The sequence below is a fragment of the Pygocentrus nattereri genome, chromosome 2 (genome assembly GCF_015220715.1).
Source record: "Pygocentrus nattereri isolate fPygNat1 chromosome 2, fPygNat1.pri, whole genome shotgun sequence".
NCBI classification, from domain to species: domain Eukaryota; kingdom Metazoa; phylum Chordata; class Actinopteri; order Characiformes; family Serrasalmidae; genus Pygocentrus; species Pygocentrus nattereri.
The window spans coordinates 29411576-29418630 of NC_051212.1; the positions used below are offsets into that span (position 1 = coordinate 29411576).

Here is a 7055-nt window from a genome sequence, read left to right on the forward strand (position 1 = left end):
TAATTGTCATCATAATGATTCCTCCTCGTTTTGGAAAATCACTTATGTGCATCTTACAATAACACAAAACATAACAAGCCTTATGATTATGGCAACAGCAAATTCCTTAGACTTAACACTGACAAGACTTTTTAGTAAAGAGCTAAGCCAGAGACTGCATGTGTGATAAAACTGGTGTGAGGGCTATTAATTTCAGTGATAAAGTGTGGAAACTGCAAGGCCTCTCAGCGTGCTCGTGACAGTGGGGGAGTGTTGTGCTTGAATGGGAGACAGCTCTGTCCTTCACACTGTCTGATCTGCTTGGGAACGGTGTTCACGTCCAATGCTAATTTGAAAGACACCAGTGAAACTCTTGGCTTGATTTCAGGAGGCAAAATTTGGGCTGGCCCAACGACCTTCTTCGCAAGAACATGGAAAACTTATTTTCTTAATAAGTCAGATTCGCTGCAAAGGAGGATAACAAGTTGCTGAAATCATTTAAATATTTTCACAATAACATAACAGCTCAAGTTGGTATATTGGCTGTATTTCTAAGTGTTTATATAGGATTTGAAAAACAGGCAAAAACAAACGCGATTTGTTTTCCATCACTTTGTATCTAAGCCCTCATCTTCAACGCCATTCAACAGTCGTTCTAACATCCTATATGATACAGTACAAAGCAAATATGTGTGCAGAGAAGATAAACAACCCCTGCTTATATTTAGAGACCAAACGATAATTGCATTTAGTGAAGTTAAGTTTGAAGCAAATTAGCCCTGTAGAAAAAAGTTGAAACAAAAGTATTAAAATGGGGTTAATTGAATTTTAAGCCTCATCACAGAAGATTACCAAGCGCATGAAACACCACTTTAATTATGTTATTAGCACGTGGATTAAGGCATGAAGTATTTTTAACAAGTAATTATGGCCTGGCTGTCTGTACATTATAGTAGCCCGTTTGGACACAGTGAATTCACTCTACAGTTTTGTCATTCCAAGCATACACCAAACTAGGATGACATAGAAATGACAGCACTATTCAGCATAGAGAGGTATTACTGACCACTATGGACTCTTTTCTGAAATCTGAAACAAAAAATAAATTCAAACTGAAAAAAATCCATTAGTTTCACATAAACTACAACTGCTGTGATGGTATAATATGCTGAGTGGTCCACTGTAGGCCATGAATATTTGACAGAGTCGTGCATGTTACTTTACTCCTGTACGTTCTTGACTAAATTATTTGTAAGAACATCTAATAGGATAGATCATGGAACTCCCTGAGTTCCAGTAAGCTCTACATCATGGAGCAACCACCCATTTGCTTCTATTTAAAGTGCATTTTGAGTCGAGCGGCTTCCTGTTTCTGTACAGGGAAACGTGTTAAAATGACTGTCTGTGATAACCGACCATACCATGCAGATGTGGCAGACAGAGATTAGGCTGAGAAACCCTGGAGGAAACCTAAGGTTGAAAAATTCAGCACTCAAGTAATTAAAAAGAGACGAATTTATATAATTTAGGCAATCCTGTTTTTTTTAACAAACTGTACAGATCATGCTAAGGAAATACACATATCCAACATTTTGAATCTATAAATAATACTGAAATTTTCCATCATTTATAAAACTGTAAATAATCAGGGTATTTTTAGTCCTGACATTTGCTTTAAGCGAACGTGTTCGCATATTAGGGTGGCAACGTTCAGTGAACTGCTGTCTAAAAGTGCAAATGAAGTCATTTGGCTTGTCAGTGCCTGTCATTATAGGCCATGCACATGTCCAACATTACTTACTAATGAGTATTGATGACAGCTGATAATTACCAAATTACCGATGATATAGCAAATGCTTTCGCATCATTACATCTGCATGTTTTATTCAATGTGAGTGTGACAAGCTTTCACATAATTATTCCATTAAAAAGCTGCATTGCCCTGGACCATAAACCATTGAGCAGTGATGTCAGTTCAAGTTAATATTTACCCACCCCTGAACCCAGCCCACCCCCACTCCTTCCTTCCTTCCTTCCTCTTTCCTTTCCTGTCAATCCTTCACCTTCTCTCTTTCTTAATCTTAATACATTTCACTCTCCATCACTCTCCTCTTTCTCCCTCTCAGGTAATGCACTGACAAAAAGAACATCCCTTCCACTTCTCTCCGTCCTAACCGACTGTGTCAGCTGGCCGTCCCCACGGTCACCTCAGCCACCACGGCCACCTGACTTTCTGCTGACGTTCCCCGGGGCGCAGCGAGACTTGCCAGCCGCAGCATTCTGAAAGGCCTGTGCTGGCCTGGGGGCATGAAGCACACTTCTCCTCGCAAAGCTCACCAAATCCTCCCTACAATAACGCCCGCCACCCGCACCATCTCACTCGCTGCCTCCTCAGAGCTGACAGTTTATTTGATCCTCACTTTTTTGATGATGCTCTCCAAAAGTGTTTTTTTTCCTTGTGGCCGCTCTAATTAATAAATGTATCTTTGGTGCACTTGAGGTAATTAGCGTTGTGTTTTGCTGGAGGACCAGATGGTGAATTAGAATGGAAGTGAGTTGCTCAATCAGCTGCTGTTTGTCTGGTGTCATTAATTATCAAGTGAAGTATACGTTCTGCTCCCAAATGTTGATACTTTGGGAAAAGAATTATATTGTGCCTTCTGTTGCTCATTACTCCTTAAAGCCTAAAATGGCAGAGCACAGGTAGGGACGGAGACAGTGCTGCTGTTGTCGGGTCTCGATCAACAGCTGCCAGAGGCTCTGCTAGAGATGACAAATGCGTTTGGATTGCCTGTTACAAGCCAAATGGTTTGCTTTCACACCTAGTTAATTGAGTTAATAAGGTTAAGTTACTCAGCAGTTTTATATACGAAGTGTTTTAAAATGTTCCGTTCAGAAGTTCTCTTCTTGGGAGGGTTCTTTAGTAAAGGCAGTGATTATGCATTCAATTTTCTTTTCCCCCAAAATGAACACCGCTGGGAGTTGCATTACACACACTAAATATCAATGCTATATGATTGATACTACCTCTATTAAAAAATGAAGTGTATTAAATGTCAAGCGTTACTCTTTTCAAACCTTATCTTGATATCGCTGGATGCTCTGCATTTTGGAATGACACTTCATATAGAACCATGAAAACTCAGAACCATTTGAATGCTTGAATTGTTCTTTGCATGGTGAAAAGGTTCTTCTCCATGGTAGAGAACCTGCTATGCATACTGTATATCGCTGCTGTCGGATCAAAACCTTGTATCTCCGGAATCGTAACGTACAGGAGAAGTAAGTCAATGGAACCAGACAGTCATTTTGGGTCATTTCTTCTGGTCCGTTCGTTACGAAACGACATACAACGCAATGGACAATAGGCATTGAAAAACGACAAAAATGGTTTTGTTCCGACAGCAGCGGTATATTTATTTCTCACAAAACCTCGTATAAACAGTCACAATATTGTTATAAAATAAATAACCTTTTATTATACTATACAGAACACTTTTTGGCGAGAATGTTCTCTCCCCAAAGGCCCAGATGCCAGCTCAGGAGGTTTATAGGGTGCAGGGGCTGAAATTACACCGGCTGCCACAGGCTTTTTTTTTTCACTGAGTGAACACCACAAACACAACAAAGACCAAATGTCCATTGGTCAATCCCTATAATGTCCATTTAGAACAACCCTTGAAGCAACTGTTCTTTTTTTACTTGGGTTTTCAGCACACTTGTTTCTACCTCACTGAGTGTTATTTCAAGTTTGTCATTTGTAAGACTGGGTTGAAGTTTTTAGAAGCCAAGGAATTCCCCAATCTGCCATCCAGCAAGGTCTCAACAAGCACACAGCAAGTACTACCTGAAAACCAAGACATAAAAGCAGGAAAGGTTTACCTTTATTTAGACTTTAAGTCAGGAATCATTTGTCCACTACTCGACTCTTGCTCGTCCTCTCCCATTCCAGCCTAAAGAAGGCTTCCCGGAATATGTGGAAATCTTCAGAGAGCACCTGATGAAAAACATTCCAGCAGCCTCGGCCCAACACACCTGACACGATCTCTGCGGACGGACGCGGGTTTCACGTGGTGGTACATTCAAACCAAGCCGGAGCGTTTTTTTGTCTAAACCCTTTAAAAAGGAAAAGGAAGAGATGGAAAAGGAAGAGAATTGATTCTCTGAGCTGCAGTGAGGGTGAACTGGTTGTTTCATGTCACTGGGGAAAATGCAGTGCTCTGCTTCTGTTTGTTGCTCCTCGTTGAAAAGCAGCGCTCGTTAGCGAGGTAAGCTAACATCGTGCTCATAGCTCGTGGTTCTGTGTGGACATGAACAGACTTGAATCCACTTAGACAAACTAAAAAACTGCTGTAACGTACTCGTCGTCATTCCTCAGCCGTTCACGCCATATATTTTCTTTAACCTCCGCATTTTATAACCACCGTGTCGTTCAGGCGGCGGTGCGGCCGTTACAGGGAGGCTTGGTGTGATTGGTCAGCCACATTTTAACGCTTTCGTACAACGCCGAATATCGAGCAGCCTCTGAAGACCGTCGAAAAGACGACATCAACTTAGCTACGTGCCATTTTCCTCTGAACAGGCCTTTGCCTACACCCTTGAATGGACTGCGCCAGAAGGCCGTCGTTAAGGGCTCTAGATTCAGTTCCCAGCTTCCACGCGATTGAACGATATTTAATGTCAGCGTGTCTGTCCTGACTCGAGTGTCTAAGCAGCGATTTGAACGCGGTCAATATCCCTTTCAGAAAACTCGGACACACCTGCGAGCTCCGGTTTCGGGTTAGGTCCGGTAAAAGTTAAAGGATAACTCCACCAGTTTTTTAAAAACATTTCCCTAATTAAATTGTCAAGATGTAAACACTCAGAGTGGTTTGACGTGAAATGACGTGGTTGTACAGAAGCTTCCCGAGTCAGAGTTGTTTACAGTGGTGACAGGAACCAGACGTCTGAAGAGTTCAATGCCTCTCAAAGCTCGCTCACTCAAAGATATTACACATGATGGTGTGGCTACGCTGTCTAACGCCTGAGACACTGGTTTACAGTAGTTTTGTGCTAAAGGTTTGGCCTTAAACGTCTTGTTAACACATTACTTTTAGTCCGTCTGTGGCGGAGGCATGCAGAGCATTGCAAAAATAGTATTCAGGTTTTCCGCTATGTGACCATCATCAAAATTACATATATAAACTCGGACACGTACAGGTTCACTGGGGGTTTGGTTAGTAAATAATATGGGTACATTTGTACTGTAGACATTGAGACCCTCGGCCCATCACCAATAATGTAGAACTCTGAGTTGCTCTACAGTGAACCATTTCACATCAAACCACTCTGAATGACTTTTTTACCTCTCAGTGACAGCATTATGAAAAAAAAACCTTTGAAAAATCTGGAATTTCTCTTTATTGATAATTCATTCGAGTTGTGAAAGGTCTGTGTACGTTAGAAGAAAGCGCCATATGAAAAGAGCATAACACAAGCATATTTTACTTGGTCTTCTAGCAAGTGTAACCCAGAGGGTCACGGGTGCTAACTTTTTAACAAAACAGAAAATAAAGCTGACATTATGCTCAAAAAGAATAGCTCAGAGACAGCCATCACTATTTCCAGTCATGAATGGTTGGTCTAAAAAGTGCACCAAGTGGACGAGTTTATTAGCGTGGTTTACGGTGGATTTAGCTAAAGGAACAACAGCTAAAGTGAGTTGTAAGAAGAATGTGTCATTTAAGCCTACTTCACAGGACCTTCACATGCTAAAGGGAAGGCTGCGTTTTGGTTTGAAGGTTTCACGAAGCAGAACCCAACAGTGAAGATCAAAACACCTGAGTCACTTCCCACTGCCGGAGCTGCTGGAAAATTCGATTGCAGTTTGTTCTCTGCCTTCTCCTGAGAGAGAAAATGAAGCTTTGATCATTTTTGGACGTTTTGTTCACAAGAAATCGAAAAGAGAAACTCCAATATCCTCCAAATGTCCAGCATAAAAGCAGCTTGACCAGACTTTAATAAATATCAACAACTTTGTACAAATAACCCCTATTTTGGCTGTAGGAAATGCTGGGATCAGCCACAATAAATAGCTTGTTTCAACTATTGCCTCAGTAGAACAATCTGTTGAGAACTGGTGATATTTACTAGAAAGTCAATCCGTTTTTCAGGGCATGTAGAAGAAGAGTTTCCCACTGGGGTCTCTAATACCAAAATGACAGAGTAGAGGGGGAGCGAGAGCAGGCTTGCCTCTCATCATCCAATCCCATTGTATTTGTTATTAAACAATCTGGAAGGCACATCAAAAACATAACAGTCTTTAAGATCCATGTGCATGGATCTGATTTATCTGTGTTAATTTGAACTTACTGTGAAATCATTGTGATTTCAGGGTTTCTGTGGCTTCTTGAAGAAGACCAACATAGATGCAGCCTGACCGGTTACCAGCCGTGTGACAGCTCAGAGATGTGATGGATCATCACTTGCTAATGTGGCTTTATCAAGTAGGAAGATTGCAGGGAAGTGGAGTTCTCCAGTTTCCAGTTCCATTGTGTGGAAAAGGGCACACTGAGGGAGACCTCCTGCCTGTGCGTGGTTGCCGAGCCAAAATGAAAGAAACAGCTCTTTTCTCTGGGGCTAAACTGCAGCATTAATGAAAAAAAATACAATCGGATCCCTCTTCTTTAAAATTTAATGCCTACTCCTGCCATATTTCTCAAAGCAGAGAAAAGGTTATTCACCCTCACTGTGAGATTCACGTACAGGTTGAATAATAATAGCATGCTATTACGTTTCAGCTGGACAGATATGCTATCAGATGTAGCAAGCTATTTCTAAAGATGTTTCTGTTTTTTTGAAAGAGCAGCGATGCTGCTTTTGTTTTAATTCATATGCAAAACCTGTCAGAACAATTTATGTATGTTAGGAAACAAGACTCTGCAGGATTATCATCATTCATTTCCCAGGTTTGTGCAGAGTTGGCAAAAACATAAACATCAGCCAAAAATAACTGACTCCGCAAGTGAGTCATCCACAACAACCTTTTCCAGTGCTTATAGAGATAATATGGAAAATTCAACAAATGTTGCTCAGGT

At 41.1% G+C, this 7055-nt stretch overlaps 2 long non-coding RNA genes across 2 annotated transcripts; one reads left to right on the forward strand and one right to left on the reverse strand.

Moving 5' to 3' along the window:
- Positions 1-3845: 3845 nt before the first annotated feature.
- Positions 3846-4642, reverse strand: LOC108437080. The gene is made up of 2 exons (XR_001858583.1): positions 4341-4642; positions 3846-4095 (listed from the first exon to the last, which is right to left on the reverse strand). It is a non-coding gene; the product is annotated as an uncharacterized LOC108437080 (long non-coding RNA).
- Positions 4093-6634, forward strand: LOC108437081. The gene is made up of 2 exons (XR_001858584.1): positions 4093-4247; positions 6353-6634. It is a non-coding gene; the product is annotated as an uncharacterized LOC108437081 (long non-coding RNA).
- The last annotated feature ends 421 nt before the right edge of the window (positions 6635-7055 follow it).